General features: G+C 37.4%; 1 protein-coding gene across 1 annotated transcript in view; it reads right to left on the bottom strand.

The window, feature by feature from the left end:
• Positions 1 to 13913, bottom strand: part of LOC136871929 (chitinase-3-like protein 1) — a 90812-nt gene extending 76899 nt beyond the window's left edge. The window contains exon 1 of the mRNA XM_067145662.2: positions 13774 to 13913. The gene's annotated coding sequence lies outside the window, so the exon portion shown is untranslated. The remainder of the gene's footprint in view (positions 1 to 13773) is intronic.
• Positions 13914 to 19011: the final 5098 nt, after the last annotated feature.

Below are 19011 nucleotides of genomic sequence, written 5' to 3'. Positions count from 1 at the left end.
CTAAAAATGCACGATATTTAGGTACCTGTAATTTGTACCATGGGATTTTTGCGGCAACCATAGCAGTACATGTCATAGAAGAATTCATTCCTTGCACTTGAAGGCTGTTGCATTTGAAATAGGACTTGTTTTTTAGATGGTTTCAGTGCTTTATTCTTAGTGTGACCAGAGGGGAGAAAGAAGGAAAAGGTATTGATTAGACTTGCAGACAAACCCCTGGAAGTAGTGGAGATGTTCAAATACCTGGGGAGTAATTATAAGAATAAATTGACATGAGGGTCCACCTTTTTCAATACAATATATCAAGTAAATGATATTACATAAGTCTTGGGACTAGTTTCAGCCACTTAGTGGCCATCTTCAGCGAAATAAATTTAACAGATTATGTTAAACTGCCATTGGTTTTTGGGTAGTGGTATTTGAGGATCCAACCAGCCTTCAGGCCTACTATATTTACATTTCTACCCTCTCTCATTGGAGGGAGATGGCATGGAATGACATTAGTAGACGAATAAGTTTGAGTGGCGTTTATGAAAGTAGGAAAGATCACAATATGAAGATATGGAATTCAAGAGGACAAACTGGGTCAAATATTCATTTATAGGAAGGGGAGTTAGGGACTGGAATAACTTACCAAGGGAGATGTTCAATAAATTTCCAATTTCTTTGAAATCATTTAGGAAAAGGCTAGGAAAACAACAGATAGGGAATCTGCCCCGTGGGCGACTGCCCTAAATGCAGATCAGTATTGATTGATTGATTGATTGATTGATTGATTGATTGATTGATTGATTGATTGATTGACATATGTATAACAGACAAAGACAATGTTGCAGGAATAATTATAACATTACATTACATATAATAACAAAATTTATGGTTATGATCTTCTTGTCATGATATGATGTCTTCAAGTTCACTTAGGACCCCAGGCAAAGAAGTAAATCTCTAATGTCTGATGGAGAACAAGCACTGACTTGTTGGAGGAAGCAGGCAGACCATGTAACAAAGAAGAGGACAGGGAACAAGCACTGACCTGCTGTAGGAAAGGAGGATAATTGCACCTGTCATAAAGAATAAGGACAGAAGGTGTGATGAATACAGAACTGACTAACTGCTGCCAATTTGCAGGGTAACTTCTCTTATATCTTGCCTAATACGCTTCATTTTGATGCCGCCATTGGTTTTTGGGTAGTGGTATTTGAGGATCCAACCAGCCTTCAGGCCTACTACAGTATTTACATTTCTACCCTCTCTCGTTGGAGGGAAACTTAAAATCTGTAATCACTGATTAACTTGAGTCTCAGACGAGAGTACACCTAAACTTATAAAATATTATTATTATTATTATTATTATTATTATTATTATTATTATTATTATTATTATTATTATTTAGAAAAAGGCCCATGGATATATTGAAAATATTCTTATATATATGTCTACCTGCAGGCATAAGTTATTGATCTCTTGGGAAGTTGTCTAAACTGAAGGTCAATATCTCTTGGAAAGTTGTCTACACTGAAGATCAATATTATCGCTTCTCTTTTCAGTCAGAATGCCATTAATTAGCATGAGCCTGTTTTCCCTCTATTTTTCACGACATGAACATGTCCAGATATTTGTAACAAAATTTATTACAATATTCTGTGAAGAACCTTTTCTTCACTTACATATCATTGTTCTAAACTGAAGTTTACCATAATTCACTAAAGGTACTTTATTTGATAGAGATGAGATAAAGACTGATGTTTATCTAACCTTGTCAGGACTATGAGACGACAGCTGTAAACAACTTGTCAGCAACTATGTGTTTGTTCTACGCACATAAGCATTCAGAAAGAATGTGGAGAGTTATTGTGTTGTTGAAAGAATTATATCCTGTGACGTCTGTGTTAAAAACCAGTAGAGATTTGTATTCAGGTGTATTTCTTTGACATTATTTGTCTGCTTTATTTGATTATCTTACAGTGGGTTTTTATGTTAATAATGAGCAATTCCGTATGTGACTGACTGACATTTACAATACACTTCAGCAAGAAAATGTCTATATAAACATTGTAATGGGTGTAAATTGAAAATTCTAATAATATGATATAATAAAGGAACACTGGGCTATTATTACAATGATATATAAAACAGTTTAAAAATTTAAAAAACATACGGTACTAAATGCTTGGTTCCAAAGTTTCTGTAACTGTCTGACATAAATGTCAACTCTCTATTCACGTGAACATATTTCCTTGTATATTTCTCTGAAAGATTATTTTGAATACTGTTTTCCAAAATATTGTTTGGAAAGGAAGGTTTAAAATTAGATGGATGACTTTTCCGGCGTTTGCTCTATTAACCAGCGTTTCGTCTTAGGTCTGACACTAGACTCTTCAGAGTGGGATGTGTCAGACCCTACCCACTGACGCTGGGGTGTATGCAGGTGAAATTATCAGAAGCTTATTTATGAAGCACAGTCTGATAACTGCATACGGGAGATAAAACTCCACAATGGAATTAATGCCCGCCTAGCAATTCCAAATGAGCATTGGTGGAAAAGAATCTAATTCCCTTCATGGGAACTTAGAATTTCCATAAGGAAGGTTTAACCTGCGAGTGGTCGCTAGCGAAAATGTAACGTGAGTGGTCGCGTGTGAGACTTTCTCTCACATCAAAATAAATATGACATTTTTCAGTTTTGTGGGGCGTAAGGCTGAAATTTACCACTGAAATGAAACCTTATATACTTATATATTTTAGATAAAAATGAAATAAAGAAAATGAAATGGCGTATGTCTTTTAGTGCCGGGAGTGTCCGAGGACAAGTTCGGCTCGCCAGGTGCAGGTTTTTTTATTTGACTCTCGAAGGCAACCTGCGCATTGTGATGAGGATGAAATGATGATGAAGACGACACATACACTCAGCCCCCGTGCTAGTGAAATTAACCAATTATTGTTAAAATTCCCGACCCTGCCGGGAATCAAACCCGGGACCCCTGTGACCAAAGGCCAGCACGCTAACCATTTAGCCATGGAACCGAACATAAATATGAAATGATTAGCTGTTTATTAAAGACACCAATTGCTACTTAAAATAACATATGCAATGTACATAAAAATAACTTCTGTCCTGGAGTTGTAAAAAAATAAAATCTCACACATGCATTATATCTAGTAATATTTACGTAAAAAGCAAGGTTTCTGAACACAATAACATTTTCAAAAACAAGAAGTGCTCATAATACAAATACTAACGCGTACAACAGGAGTAAGTTTTCTGCTCCACTTCAACATACCACCAACACCATTGGTCGCGCGATGAGAGAAACTCTCACGCAGTGCGCACGGTCATATAGGAACCTTTGTTCTGACTAGGGGAGGGGGTGCTTACCCTTCAAATGTGAATTGCTGTACTCACAACAGTTATAAACTCAGCTAGAAGAGGGAACAGTCACCTCCCTTTCATCACTGTGAAGTAATATCACAATAAAAAATAATGTGAGAGAAAATCTCATATAGCGACCACTCGCAGGTTAACCTCCTGAGGCCCAGAACATTTCTCTTTTGGTCAAATGTCATAAAAGTGTATACTTCTTTAACGGTGTCTTGGTTGGAGACAGTGAAGTGAGAAGCATATCACACCAAGGTAAATGAATTCCAAAAAAATGGAGCACCAACAAAAGGTCCATTTTTATTTATTTTATTTTTAAAATATTTCTTTTACATGATATTCCATTTTTAAACAGTGTCCTTTTAAAAGGACGCCAGGCTTCAGGAGGTTAAGGTCTGAAACTCAATTTATAAGGATGTCGTAAGTAAAAATGTGGTGTGTAACTGACTGACCGCGTTATGTGATTAACTGACATCTCTGAAATTATCCTTTTCATATTGAGTTAGTTTACTGATAATAATTCTGTAATCACATTATTTTACGCTCATCAAATTTTTCAGGCATCAGTTTATTGCAAAAAAACACGATCAGAGCACTGTCAATAATATAAATGCAGTTTTTTCACTTTAAATAACAAAAATGAAAATATCATGGTTGAATAACATAAAATAATATTTTTAATATCAACACATAATGTAGCTAACTAGTGGTAAGCTTATATTGACAGTCAGACAAACATAATGCTGTATTTTAGTTGTAGTTTGTAATTTACGTCATTATCTTCTTCACTATCTGTGCAAGTGAGTGGAACACATAACGCAACATCTGGGCACGTGTGACTGACATTGCTGCAAGAAACACTGCCTAGTGCAATCTTTCAACATATCACTTTATTGTCCAACAGTTTTTGTTTGTGAAACCTGTGCATCCTTCTCACTGACTGTTCACAAATAAAGGCGCCTGGTTTATAGCTCAGAGTGCAGTTATCCACAAATGGGTTCCAGACCGGGGTAGCCGTGTGTGCTTGTCATCAAATCTGAACAACTGCATTACTCCTATGAACTTATTTCCTCTTATAATGCATGAAAAATACATAAATTTGTCACCACAGAAGTTTGAGGGGAAATTATTTTCCTCCATCCATTCTGCGTGCATATATTATACTGATAGCAGTACTCAGGTATTACCTTGGAGAACTTCACAGCCTCTAATTTTTATACAATTTTTAATGTTCTGTAGAATATTACCCACGCTCGGCTTGCTGGAGCGGAAAATCGATGATGATGATGATGATGGTGATGATGATGATGATATAGAATATTACTATCTATCAGCACTTGCCATGCATTTGAGTAATAATCATAATAATCGTATGGCCTCAGCTACCGTGTGCAGACATTTTAATTTGACGTCATCTGGCTGTCTGCTCATCAATTCGACGTTCTGTTTTACTCTAGGCCTACTAGATGACAGACCAAGTAAACTGAAACTCTCTTGGGCATCTATGGTTGAGATTTAATGAATTTTGTCGGGTAAACACCAAATGTGTCACCAGAGATCTTTTACATGCCAACATCGTACGACATGAAGTGTCGAATGGACTTTTTTCTGCCCTTCAAATATCCGACTACCTCTGCCAGGTTTGAACCCGCTATCTTGGGATCCGGAGACCGACACTCTACCACTGATCCACAGAGGCAGCTTGCATTTGAGTAATTCCCACTGACTTTAAGTTACTTAGTATGACAAGTGGGTCCTGGAGTTTCCCCCAGCACATTGTGACGCCCTAATCTTCCAGCTACATGTCTTGGTGTAATTCATGCCCACACTGTTCCATCAGTGACAGTTTCATGATCTCCTACAGCAGGTTGTTGAGATGGAGGTAGGTGGTGAAACTTTTTCTTCCTTGGCTGCAAGCTCAAACTCAAACTTGAGTGTTACTGGAATTGGGCATATAGGTAGTGGATCTCCTAACTGTTGTTAAACAGGTTCTGTATGTTCATCATCTTCTGACTTCAACAATTTGCCTTAATCTGATTGTTGAAGTTCATATTCTGAGTCATGTTAATCATCCAACTCATTACGTTCAAAAATATCTCCTCCTTCTGTCACTATCTGGTAAACTATAAAGGTAATTCAGGTAATTTGTCATCTTGCACAAAACACTGACATGCCATAATAATGGAGAAACAATAAACTTTAACCACACTGACAGAGAACAGCTACTGAAAACAATCTACTCTTAGACTAAACAAAGTGAAATAAAAAGAGAGGACATGAGGCACAACAATGAAAGTCAAGAGTAAAAGAGACCCCAACAATGATAGACATTAGTAAAAGATGTAAGAAGTTCATTGTTGTGTCTATAGAAATGTTGGAAATAAAAATAAAAAATCACTGGTCAAATTGAACAGTGGTGGTCCTAAATGTACCCTATATTAAAAGTCACAACATGTAAATGCACTAAATTAAAAACTCACATGATTTATAAAGTCCTAAAAACTGCTAACTAGTCAAAATGACAGGTGCAGTCCTTCAAGTGTTAACAATGACTCGTTGCTTTAGATATAGTAAAACCTTTATTATAAAGTAATAGTAAATCTCTCTGTGCATCCTAAGATCACAGGTTAAAATCCAGTAGATGTACCATAGTTGTATTTTTGAATGGCAGATTAATGTCCATTTGGCATTCCAGGTCGTACACTGTTGACTTGTAAAAGATCAGCAATAGGTTTCCCAATAGGTTTCTCAGAGAAAAGTGAAATATCAGAATCAACATGCAGGTAGCCTAAATGGCACCATGTCAAAATCCTTGTCCACAGTATCTGAAATGGTTATTATCACCACCACGCCACCACCATCATCATTAGAGCCTCATCAATCCCCCATCTCCTTCTGTCTTGGACAGTTATCAGCCACATTGGTCCTACAGTCACATCTGACCATCTAGACAGTGGACGTCTTCTTCACAGATACTATTCTGTTACCAATTTTGTCCATTTCTGGGGATTAAATCTTACTACATGCCTGGCCCAGCTCCACTTCTCGGACCTTAACTCCTTTCATACATCCTTGAATCCAGTTTTAAGCATTATGGCAGTGTTATGAAGACAGTCTTTCAGAGAAACACCTACAGGTAGTAAACTCCTTTCTATACTTTCCTGACAAGCTAGAGGTTGGTTGGTCTGAATTTTAGTCGGGGACCATGTCTCAGAACTGTGTGTGAAAACAGGCAGAACACAAGTGTCCATTGCTTAGCTTTTGATGTTAAACAGCCGGGCTGAGTGGCTCAGACGGTTAAGGCGCTGGCCTTCTGACCCCAATGTGGCAGGTTCGATCCTGGCTTAGTCCAGTGGTATTTGAAGGTGCTCAAATACGTCAGCCTCGTGTCGGTAGATTTACTGGCACGTAAAAGAACTCCTGTGGGACTAAATTCCGGCACCTCAGTGTCTCCGAAGACCGAAAAAGTAGTTAGTAGGACGTAAAGCAAATAACATTATTACTGATGTTAAACAGATAATGAAATGTAAAGTGACCAGTATCTCTTCCGGGCAATCACTGTTCTTCTCCTAATCACTTTATCCAGCCTGCTTTGAAAGGGTAATGTACTTATGTATGTTAAATCCTCAGTCCGAAGGCTGGTTGGATCTTCAAGAGTTCCACCATTAGCTGTGATAAATGGCCTAGGCATCACTGAAGAGGCGTACTAGAGAAATGAGGAGTGAGGTAGTTTCTCGTTGCTTTTCCTCACTGAGCCAGAAGTTGCTACTGCCAAGCCCACTGAAATGTATGAACCAACTGACCCTATGAGCAACATTTTCACGCTATTCATAGTAGGGAGTGGCTGCATAAGGAGGTAAATAAATGTATTTTTCAATGTAATCTATAGCCTTTCCTTTCACCTTTATTGTTTCCTCAAGACTGTCCTAAACATGGTCTTGGCTTCATTCATTAGCAGTCCCACTTGCTTACTGTGTTCATACAGGTCATAATCATTAATAGTTTTTATTATTATTATTCCAATGGATCTTAGCATTTAAATGTAAGACATGTTTTATGCTAGTATCCCGAATACAACACCAAGAGAGCTTGATGATCAATGAAGGGACAGTACAGCAAGTGACAAAGTACAAGTATTTAGGAACAAATGTGAACTACAACATTGACTGTATTGAGGAAATAAAAGTCCAGAATTGACCAAACCAGAAATGCATTCAATAAAATGAGGTGAGTGTTCAGTTTACATCTAAAAATTAGACTTCTGAGATGTTAAATCTTCTCCACCTTGTTCCTCTAGAGTTAAGACCTGAACCATAGAGAAAAGAGAAATGGACAGAATAGAGGCATTTGACCTATGAAGGTACAGAAGGATACTATGGTTGAGCTGGACAGATAAAGTCACAAATGATGGGGTAATGAGGTGAATGGGAAAGAGAAAGGAAATATTAAATACTGTGAAAATCAGAAAGCTGCACTATCTCAGTCATGTGATGTGAGGAGAGAAATATCATCTACTGCAGCTGGTCATTCAAGGAAAGATACTAGGTAAAAGAAGACCATGAAGAAGACACATTTCTTGGATTGTTAATCTGAAAACTTGGTTCAACTGTTCCACTATTGAGCTGTTTCACTCTGCATCATCTAAAGCAAGAATCTCTATGATGGTAGCCAACCTTCTGTGTGGAGATGGTACTTGAAGAAGTTAATTGTAATTGCTCAATTACTGACTGTCATTGTAATTCTGCAGTAGATAAATTCTTAACCACCAATAACTCTTTCTCCCATGAAAACAATTGTATTTTCCTGTTCCCTGCTGCCTTCAAATCACTTTTGTTTTTGTTTTCATATAAAAAATGCCTCCTTCATTAATTGGCTTTTGACAACATTATTCTCTGTATTTGTTTCATACTTCCTCTTCAAACAAAGATTATATAGCCTTCTCCCTCTACAATTTAATTGCTGGTGTTTGTGACTTCCTAAGATAAGCAGGATGCTCCTTCAATAAACTTACGAAACACATCTGGCTGGCCTCTGTCACCACTTCTGAATTAATACTTACTTATCGTATGGCTTTTAGTTCCGGGAGTGTCCGAGAGCATGTTCGGATTGCCTGGTGCAGGTGACCCATGGGAAACCTGCATGTCTGGATGTGGGATGATGATGATGATGATATGGTAGAGAGAAGGAGAAATCCAGTGTCGGCACATAACCTACTCCTGTTTAATAAAACTAAGGGATCTGCTCAAAGCTTTACGTCTCCATTCAACGGATGAATTACCATCAACAGCATCATATGTCCCCACTCCATATGAACACTGTGGAAAGATTTGGAATTGAATCCAGGCTTTTGGCACACAATCTAGTGATTTGAAATTGTATACCACCACCTTTCCTACCTTGCTGGCCAACATTCTAAGGTTAATATTTTTTTGACCAACGGGACTCGAACTGGCTAACCACGGTGTCAGACCATATAGACTTGATGCCTTAATGATCATGGCCACCAGGCAGGCTATAAATTATCACTGTCTGACATGTGTGCTTTTTGAAGTTAAGATTGTAAGAACCACACAGCATGACGTGTTCTACATACTGGCAGTAAGGTAACTACTCCAGGAGCTAGCTGGTTCGTGTGCATTGTGATAGTACATATATCACAATATATCACACTCTGCATTACAGCTGCCACTGTGGATCAGTGGTAGAGTGTCGGCCTCCAGATCTCAAAATAAGAGGTCCAACCCCAACAGAGAGGTAGTTGGATTTTTGAAGGGCAGAAAAAAGTCCATTCGACACTTCATGTTGTACGAAGTTGGCATGTAAAAGATCTCTCGAAATACATTTGGTATTTACTCATCAAAATTAATTAAAACTTAGCCATAGACGCCCAAGGCAGATTCGGTTTACTCTGCCACATCTAGTAGGTCTAGAATAAAGCGGAACATCAAAATTGATGAGCAGACAGCCAGATAGAGTCAAATTAAAATGTCTGCACATGGTAGTTATGGTCATACGATGAATATTATTATTATTATTATTATTATTATTATTATTATTATTATTATTATTATTATTATTATTATTATTATTATTATTACCCTGCATTATATTTGTTATTACATCTATTCTGTATTAAATTATTCATTTCATGTGTTAAATTTAGAAGCTGGAAAGTTATTCATAGTTGATCATAATATATTTTACGTGGGGAAATCAAGTCTAACTGTAACCTGGAAAATGATCAGCCTCCTGATCAGTTCAGGTGAAAATATCTAATTACTTTTATTTATTGTTTAGATGCAAGCAAGGTTTAAGTTATGACACAAAATTGAAATTTTCAACCATCAAGTGGACTTTCTCTTTATGATTTTATTGGAAAAAGAAAATCCAATACATGGTACTTCACTTCAGGGAGTAAAAATGGTGTCTATTTCTAATGCAGCAATTTACAGTAGATAGAAGCAAGTGTCAGAATATGAGTTATATGTCTAAGAGAGAGGGGTAAAATAATCTGATTATCAGAATTTCATAAATCCATATATAAAGATAAGCTGTTTATGTCATTTGAAATTGTGAGAAAACGGCTCATTTCAGTGAATGACCTCTCATTTCAAAGCATACAATTTGAAGATCATCAGGTAAGTACCTAGTAGTTTTTAAAAGATTGACAATTTTCCTGTGTAATTCCCTTATTTTCTTCAAGTAGTTCTGAGGTCTTCTGCTAGGTACTGTATGGCAGCAGGTATCATCACTACAAGAGCTACAGTGGGTAAATTGCTGGCCTCAAGCAATTGCATTAGTGTGAGGTTACTATGGGCTGTGGTTTTGAAGATATGTTGTTACGAACTTACGACCTTCACTATATAAATCAACATACTGCCATGTTTGCTACAGAACTTCCCATCAGACACTGCTGATCCTACAGAGACTCATCAGAGAGAAATAAAGCCAGATATCTCAAAGACCGACAGCAGTTTTGTCCAAATATGTTTTCAGAGTCGTTGATGTCGATGAGGGCACTCTCATCATTTACTGTATCAGTCTAATGGATCAGATTTGTGACTGCTGCCCAGTGTTCCATTTTTCAGCAGAAAGAATATCAGACCATTTCACCTCTTGCTGCCATGATGGATTAGTTTACTTTCCACCAACAGGAATGAATGAGCAACATAACTAATGTTTAACGATAAAACAATTTATGATACCAATATAAATGGTCCGTTATTGGACATTATAAATTTTCCAGCTAGCTCATTAGATCCTATAAGAGTTCTATGGCATTTGCTTCATTTTTTGCATCTCAGCAACAGCCCATACTATTCCAAAATTCAGGATGAAATGCTTAGGTGCATAATACAAAGGTGGATCAAATATAAACAGGAATTCGAATGTACTGCTGCTGTTAGTAATAATTCTGAGGAAGGGCTTTGCCACAATGTTGGTGGGGGTGTCTGGAGAAGGGGTTTGCATGCGCAAATGACGGTGGAGAGCTGGGCTGCTTCAGTACGCCATGAGTGAGCAAGAGGTGCACACATCTGTTGCACAATGAATCGTTATCAAATTTCTCGCAAAAAAGGGCACCAAACCTTCCGAAATCTTGCGATGGCTCCGTGCACAGTTTGGGGAAGAAACACTTTCGCAGACTCAAATGTATGAGTAGGCTAAAAAATTTGTGGCAGGAAGAGAATCTATGGAAAATGTACCTCATGAAAGGAGACTGCGGAGAAGCATCACTGCAGACAACATTGGTTGCCACTCGTGACATTATTGGTGAAGATTGGCGAATAAAAAATTTGTAAATTGTTTTAGCCATAGGAATAATTTACGGAAGTGTTCAAACAATCATCCATCAAGCTTGATAGCTGCAGTCGCTTAAGTGCGGTCAGTATCCAGTATTCGGGAGATAGTGAGTTCGAACCCCACTGTCGGCAGCCATGAAGATGGTTTTCTGTGGTTTCCCATTTTCACACCAGGCAAATGCTGGGGCTGTACCTTAATTAAGGGCACAGCTTCTTCATTCCTATTCTTAGGCCTTTCCTATCCCATCGTCGCCATAAGACCTATCTGTGTTGGTGCGATGTAAAACAAATAGAAAAAAAAAAAGAAACAATCATCCGAGACGAACTCTATTTCAGAAAATTGTCTGCCAAGTGAGTTCCTCGTCTCCTCAACCAGGAACATAAAACTTTACGCCAGGAAGTTTATTAGAGACTCCTGCATTGCTACAAGGAAAGAGAGGATTTCTTGCATCGTATTGTGACTTGTGATGAAACTTGGGAGCATCATTACACCTCAGAGTCAAAGTAAGCAAGCAGCGAAGAGATGAAGCAGGTCCGGTCAAGGCCAAAACATGCCCATCTGCTGGAAGGGTGTTGGCAACAGTTTTCTGGGACTCCGCAGGCATTTTGCTGGTGGATTTTCTTCACGAACAAAGGACAATTAATGCAGTCTATTGCTGCCGCCTTTTGGATGAAGTAAAAGCTGCATATCACAACAAGCAACGCCGGCAACCGATTTGAAACGTCATTCTTCTCCATGGCAATGCAAGGCCGCATACTGTCGCTTTAACGCAGGAAAAACTGGAGGAAATTCACTGGACACCTCTAGAACACTCTCCGTACAGTCCAAATTTATTGCCCTGCGACTACCATTAGTTTGGATCACTCAGACAAGACCTAGGAGGACAGCAGTTCGATGATGATGCAAGTGTAGAAGAGTTTGTGCGCAAATGGCTCCGCACATGTCCCTCTTCTTTCTATCAGGACAGTATCAAAAACTTACCAATCCAATGGAGAAAATGTGTATCGAAGGCAGGACACTATGTAGAAAAGTTATCTCTATATGTGTGTTTTTTTTAGTTGATGCAATAAATTTTTTAAAAAATCATTCCGGTTTATATTTGATCTGCCCTCATATCTGCAATCTACAATTCAGCTCATTTTAATGGTCTGCTGTAAATCACAATGTGCTAACATTCTACATGTCCAGAATGACCAGCATTCATTTGATACCCAGTGGACATAAAAACATTGTCTGATATGCTTGCCAACAATATCTATGCCATTTTATACATGAAAGCAAGAGAAATATCGGCAAACACAGAAAAAATCAGATCAATACAATATACCAACCACAGAGGAAGATTCCAGCATTTCTGTATCTGAAGATTGTTGACTTCCAAGACATTGTTATATTGTTACTTGAGGTATGAAAGGAGACCCACAAATATTATTAATATTAAACCCTAATTCTGATCCGATGATATCTCTCTTCTTCTTTCCATGTAGTGAAACTCGCTGGGATTTACAGTTGCAACATAATGGCCTTCACAACGAAAACAAATGCTCTACAATGACTACTCCGCTTGCTTGTTGTTTAAAGGGGTCTAACATCTAAGGTCATCGGCCCCTACAATGACTAATGCTTCAGTTTGTGTCTTACGGGATGACCATTCATAGCCCCTTCTTTCTCTCATTAGATTAGTATTTGCTATTACCATCAACAGGTCACAAGGTCAGACTTTTCAGAAACGTGGCATCTGCCTCTCAAAATGTGTATTCACACATTGTCATACCCATTTAGCAAAAGATGTAAGGGTCAAAATTGAGCCTACCATGGGACAAGGAGAATTCTTCTGTAACAATAAATTTTCACTCATTTACAGTAAAGTACCAACTATAGTGTCATATTTGAAGGAAAACATTGTTAACCCCTAGTCGACGTATGAGATTTGAATGGCTACTCCTACCCAAGATGGAGGAAATTTTAATATCCATCACTTTAAAATGATAATAGGTTTTCACCACGCACAGAGGCTGTTCAATAGTGATAATGCATGGGCCCATAATGTGCATACAGGCCAGCATTGATGAATTAAATGAAATAAGCATTAATACATTTATGGTGAACATTTTTTCAGACATGCTTCTGAGACTATAATGATCTATTTGATTTGAAAGTTATATGAGGGCATCAACAACAGAAAAGGAAGGACTACCCCAGGTCTCCCGCTCTTTTTCAGTTGAAGGAAACAAGTGTTGTCCAAAAAAGACCTTAGCCGAAAAAAGAAAATGAGAGTAGCCTGACTCACTAAAAAGCAATGTAAGACTCAGCCTGAGCATTGTAAATTAGAGTACCAAAGAATAATTTCTTGATTTAAGAAGGTAAGTGGACTTCAAAGGAAGGAGTAGGAAGAAAGACAATAGAACAAATAGAGAACCAGCCCAACCTATTATAATAGGATAAAAATGCTATGAACACACTGAAGTCTAGATTATAATTCCAAGAGCTGAAAGATATTTAAAAGAAATATTGGATAGAAAATGATCCCTATGATGGTTAGTTCAAGGAAACCATCCCTTCTCTAGTGAAGCAGAATGTAAAGTGTACTTACCTATAGAAAGAAACTAACAATACTAGTTAGAGAAACTCAAGATTTGCTTCTCTTCTTATATGTGCTAAATGTTTGCCAGAGTGTGAGCAAATATAGCTTTTTTACAACATATGATCTGGGAACACAACAAGTGCAAACAATAGGAGTTAAGCCTGAGTCAACATGGTGCTAATCTAAGACACCTGTGGCCTTCACAATATAATTATAGTGTTTTGGAGAAGTGTTCTGTATGTACAAAAACAATATTTTTATTTTTCTGTGTTGTATAGAGTTCATAGTCTTTCTATAAATAAATAAAACATTGATTGTTCCTATATTAACATCTCTGTTAATTAGTCTTCACTGTTCTGCCTTTTCTCCCTTGAACTTTCAGTGTGAGCTACTAAATAAATATTAGTAAAATTATATCCCTCTTTAGATTCTGCTGAATTTACTGAATTTAGTCCCTGATTGCTTTATCAGCCCTACTAATGTGAGCACTGCAAAGGATGCAGTAGCAGAGCTGAAACAAACATACATATACATTACAGACAGATAGTTCTGTGGCCTCGTTTAGTTCTATTATCTTCAAGTCATTAGAAACTGAGTCTAACTATCGTCATCTTGGTCTCTCTCTACTTCTCTTACCCTCCATAATAGAGTCTATTATTCTCCTAGGTAACCTATCCTCCTCCACTTGCCTCACATGACCCCACCACTGAAGCCAGTTTATGCGTGCAGCTTTATCCATAGAGTTTATTCCTAACTTATCTTTATCTCGTCATTCCAAGTACCCTCCAGCCACAGTTCCCATTATTTGTACCAGCAATCATTCTTGCTACTTTCATGTCTGTTGCTTCTAACTTATGAATAAGATATTCTGAGTCCACCCACCTTTCACTCCTGTAAAGCAAAGTTGGTCTGAAAACAGACCGATGTAAAGACAGTTTCGTCTGGAGTTTTGACTTTCTTCTTACAGAATTAGCATTAGTTTTACTGAACCTTGATTCAATCTCACTTACTATACTACGATCCTGGGAGAGAACACATTCTAAATACATGAAATGATCTACATGTTCCACTTTTGTTTCCCCAATCTGAAATTCAATTCTCCTGGATTTCTTACCTACTGACATCAATTTAGTCTTGAAAAGGCTAATTTTCATACCATACTTATTGCACCTATTCTCAAGTTCCAAGATATTAGACTTCAGGCATTCGGCACACTTTGCCATTAAGACCAAGTTGTCAGCATAGGCCAAATTGCTTATTACATTTTCACCTAACTGAATTCCTCCCTGCCACTTAATACCTTTCAGCAGATGATCCATGTAAACTATGAACAACCAAGGTGAAAGATTACTGTCTTGTCTAACCCCTGTAGGTACCTTGAACCGAGAACTCATTCTACCATCAATTCTCACTGCAGCCCAACTGTTCACATAAATGGCTTTGATCATTTTAAGTACCCTTAATGCCATAGTACAGCAAAAATCTTTTCCCTCGGTACTCTGTCATATGCCTTCTCTAGAGCAACGAAACATAAACATAACTGTCTATTCCTCTTGTAGCATTTTTCAATTACCTGGTGCATACTGTAAATCTGAAATTGATAGCCCCTCTGTGGTCTGAAACCCCACTGGTTTTCATCCACCCTCCCTTCTAAAATCCCAGAGAACACCTTGCCTGGTATACTGATCAATGAGATACCTCGATAGTAAAGTCGACTCTCACTAATTTGAAACTCAATGGACCAAAGGAAAAACCAAGAGGGAAAGGGGGGGGGGGGGGGAATTCAAACAAACAAGAGTTTGATTAAAATTTGATTTTTATTTCACAACATTTTTACAATTATACACAAATGTTCATTTTGAAAAAATCTGTAATTTTCCTTTTGAGTGAGCAACTTCCATTCTATTATTGTCCAACAAATTTTCGATAGTAGTGAGAGCTGAGAAGAAATCGTCACTTGTATCTGTTCTCAGGGCATAAGAGCATAGTGTAGTAAGAGATGTCCTTGCCTCGCTCAATGTGACTGGAATTGGCAGTTGTTCTTCTTCATTTTCTTCCTCGTCCTTATCCAGAAAGGTCAAATCCAACAGTTCAGCATCAGTTAGAGCATTACAAGTAATAAATCTCGTTGTAGACCGATGTCATTGTCAATTTGAACATAATCCTCAAACGTTAACTCTCCACAGTTAGGTAGAAGTCCCCAACCTGAGTCAAAATTCATAAATTTTGGTGGCTCTGATGACTGTTCTATGTTTTTGGTTTGCTTAAACCGCACTTTTTGAAGAAGTTATAAAGGGTAGTAGGGCTGACATTTTTCCAGGCCTTATCAATCATGGTTATAGCAGTCAAAACTGTTATATTTGTCTTCTCACCTTTTTCAATGCTATCTAGCACAAGAGAAACAATTTCTCTGCAGTAGAGGGTTTTAAAATTTTGAATAATGCCTTGGTCTAATGGTTGCAATCTTGATGTTTTGTTGGGTGGAAAAAAAAAAAAAAAGAATTCTTTTTAATGTGATCTAAAGGTTGTTATGCACGGTGCAGTTATCCAAAAACAGTAAGATTTCATGTTTTTTCTTTTTTTTTCACATCACTGTTAACCGAGATAAGCCATTCATTAAACAACTCTGTCGTCACCCATGCTTTTTTGTTTGACCAATAAGTTGTGGGCAGTGATTTTATTCCTTTGAAGCAGTGTGGTTTTGCAGATTTCCCTATAATGAGTGGTTTCAACTTTTGAGATCCGTCCATGCTATGTAGAAGGACAGTTATTCTATCCTTGCTCAGTTTCCCTCCATGACACTTCTTGTCTTTGAACGTTAAGGTGTGATCAGGAAGACATTTATAAAAAAAAAAAAAGCTTGGCTTTGTTTGTGTTGAATATGTTCCTTGGGTTATAGCCATTCAAAAGATAATTTGGTTCATCAATCCATTCGGAACAAATGGAATTATCCATACTAGTGCTCTCTCCGCAGAACTTTTTAAATGTGATCGCGTATCGGTTTTTGAAATTTGAAAGCCACCCCTTACTTCCTGCAAATCCTTTAATCCTGAGACTGTGCAAAAGACTTGGCTTTTTTTCTTTAACATGAAACTGCCCATGGGAATGTTTTGTCCTCCATACTGAAAAATACACTTAAGCAAGCACTCCTCAATACGGGGAAATTCACCCTGACGTGACCTTTGTCTACTTGCATTTCCGGTGACACGATCTTTGTTTCTCAAAATCATCGACAATATCGATGGTAAAATGTCAAACTGTTTGGTGACATCTTTTTTTTAATTGTCCATCCTCCACAGCTTGAATCACATGCTTCTTTTCACTTATGGAAAGACACTTGTTCCTTCTTGAACTCATTTTGATACTTAAAAATTACACAAATCAAACATTAACTGTACTGTAGCACACTTTAACGTTTGAAAGAAGACTCAAGACTGCGAACTCACTCATGCCTCTCATTATTGATGTAAACAAATGACAGGTCACTGCATGATAATAACACTGTAATCACAGACTTCAAATTACAGAGAGTGGGGAAGCCCGACTTCAAATTATAGAATGTCGGTGAGCAAGATGCCATTCCTTCAACTTCAAATTATCAAGGGACCAAAACACATTGATTTTTTTCAATTTATCGAGTATTTCCGGAGGGACAGGGAAAATTATCGAGAGATTCAAATTAACGAGAGTCGACTGTAGTTGCTATCCTTCCTGTTCGCTTGTTTATAGATAGGTCCACTTACTACTTTTGTCCATTCAGAAGGTACCTTACTAATACTCCATGCTAATCTTATTACTCTGTGAAGTCATTTCATACCTGCCTTCCCATTATATTTCACCATTTCAGGTCTAATTTAATCTATTCTTGCAGCTATAATAACAATGGAGTTTATTTACCATTCTCTCCTCTTCCTCAAGCATAATTTCACCAACATCATTGTCATTCTCCCCATGAGCATGGTTGTTCGCGGCGTCACCAGGATTTCCTTTTACGTTAAGATTTTCAAAATATTCCTTCCACCTGTCCAGTTATTCTCTGGGATCCATTATGAGTTCACCTGATTTACCCAAAACACTATTAATTTCCTTTTTCCCTCCTTTTCTTTCTTTATTACTGTCCAGAAAGGTTTCCCAGCTGCCTGACTAAGCCTTTCCCAAAATCTTCCCGTGAGTTCTTCTTGAATTCAATAACTATTTGTTACACTCTGTTTATTTCTTCTATGCACAATTCTCTGTCTGCGTGTTAGTCTTTGTTCAGAGCCATTTCTGATATGCCTTCTTTTCACATTTACAAGCTGCCTTCACTTTATCATTCCACAAAGAAGTTTGCTTTTTCCCATCTTTACACACAGTTTCTGTTGCTGTTCCTACTTCCTACTTCCTCTTTCTATATCCTGAACCTACTTACTGTCTATTTTTTTTTAGGTCATTTCACTAATCATATCCATGTACTTCTCATTTCCTTGTCCTAGAGATTTTCTAACCTTATTTGTCTGCAGACAAATTTCACTTTCTCTATCCTAGGCCTAGAGATACTTTGTTCACAACAGATCAGATAGTGATCCATATCATTGAAACATCCCCGGAAAACAAGCACATGCCTAACAGATTTCCTGAATTCAAGGTCATTTAAGATATAGTCTATTATAGATATGGTGCCCCTGAATTCAAGGTCGGTTAAGATACTGTATAGTCTATTATAGATATGGTGCCCCTACCCTCTCATTTGTAGCGGTGAATAGCCTTATTACAAGTGTCAAGTGAATAGCATAAGGCTTGAAATATTGAGTGATTAAATGCAAATATACGTCTAGAAGTTGTTTCAAAGCATCACCAAAGAATGGACGCATACAATAATATAGAAAAACATTAATATATAATGATATTATTTTGATTATATTGAAGAAATCCCCAAAACTGTCACAAAGTAATATCAGTAAATAATTGTATCAAGCACTCTTTATATTTCTTGTTTTTGATTAGAGTCACTTAGGATTTTGTTTTTGGTTTGTTTTATTGCTTGATTTTGTTCAGGAGCATGATTCAATTCATATAATTTGAGGTTCATGTTAGGATCGCTCCAAACGTGTTTGACTGACTTGTGTCAGGTTCTCTTGTTTTTAGATATTAAGGCATGTCATATGATAATCCAGAGGTAAAGGGTTGTCAGTGAATTTGAATGTTGTTATATGGGAATGATGTCTGATTTTTATTGTAAATATCAGTGATTATGTGTGTCGCGAAGTT

Source organism: Anabrus simplex, chromosome 4, assembly GCF_040414725.1.
Source record: "Anabrus simplex isolate iqAnaSimp1 chromosome 4, ASM4041472v1, whole genome shotgun sequence".
Classification (NCBI taxonomy): domain Eukaryota; kingdom Metazoa; phylum Arthropoda; class Insecta; order Orthoptera; family Tettigoniidae; genus Anabrus; species Anabrus simplex.
Note: the sequence above shows the minus strand (reverse complement) of the source record. Positions and strands in the feature narration are given on the sequence as shown.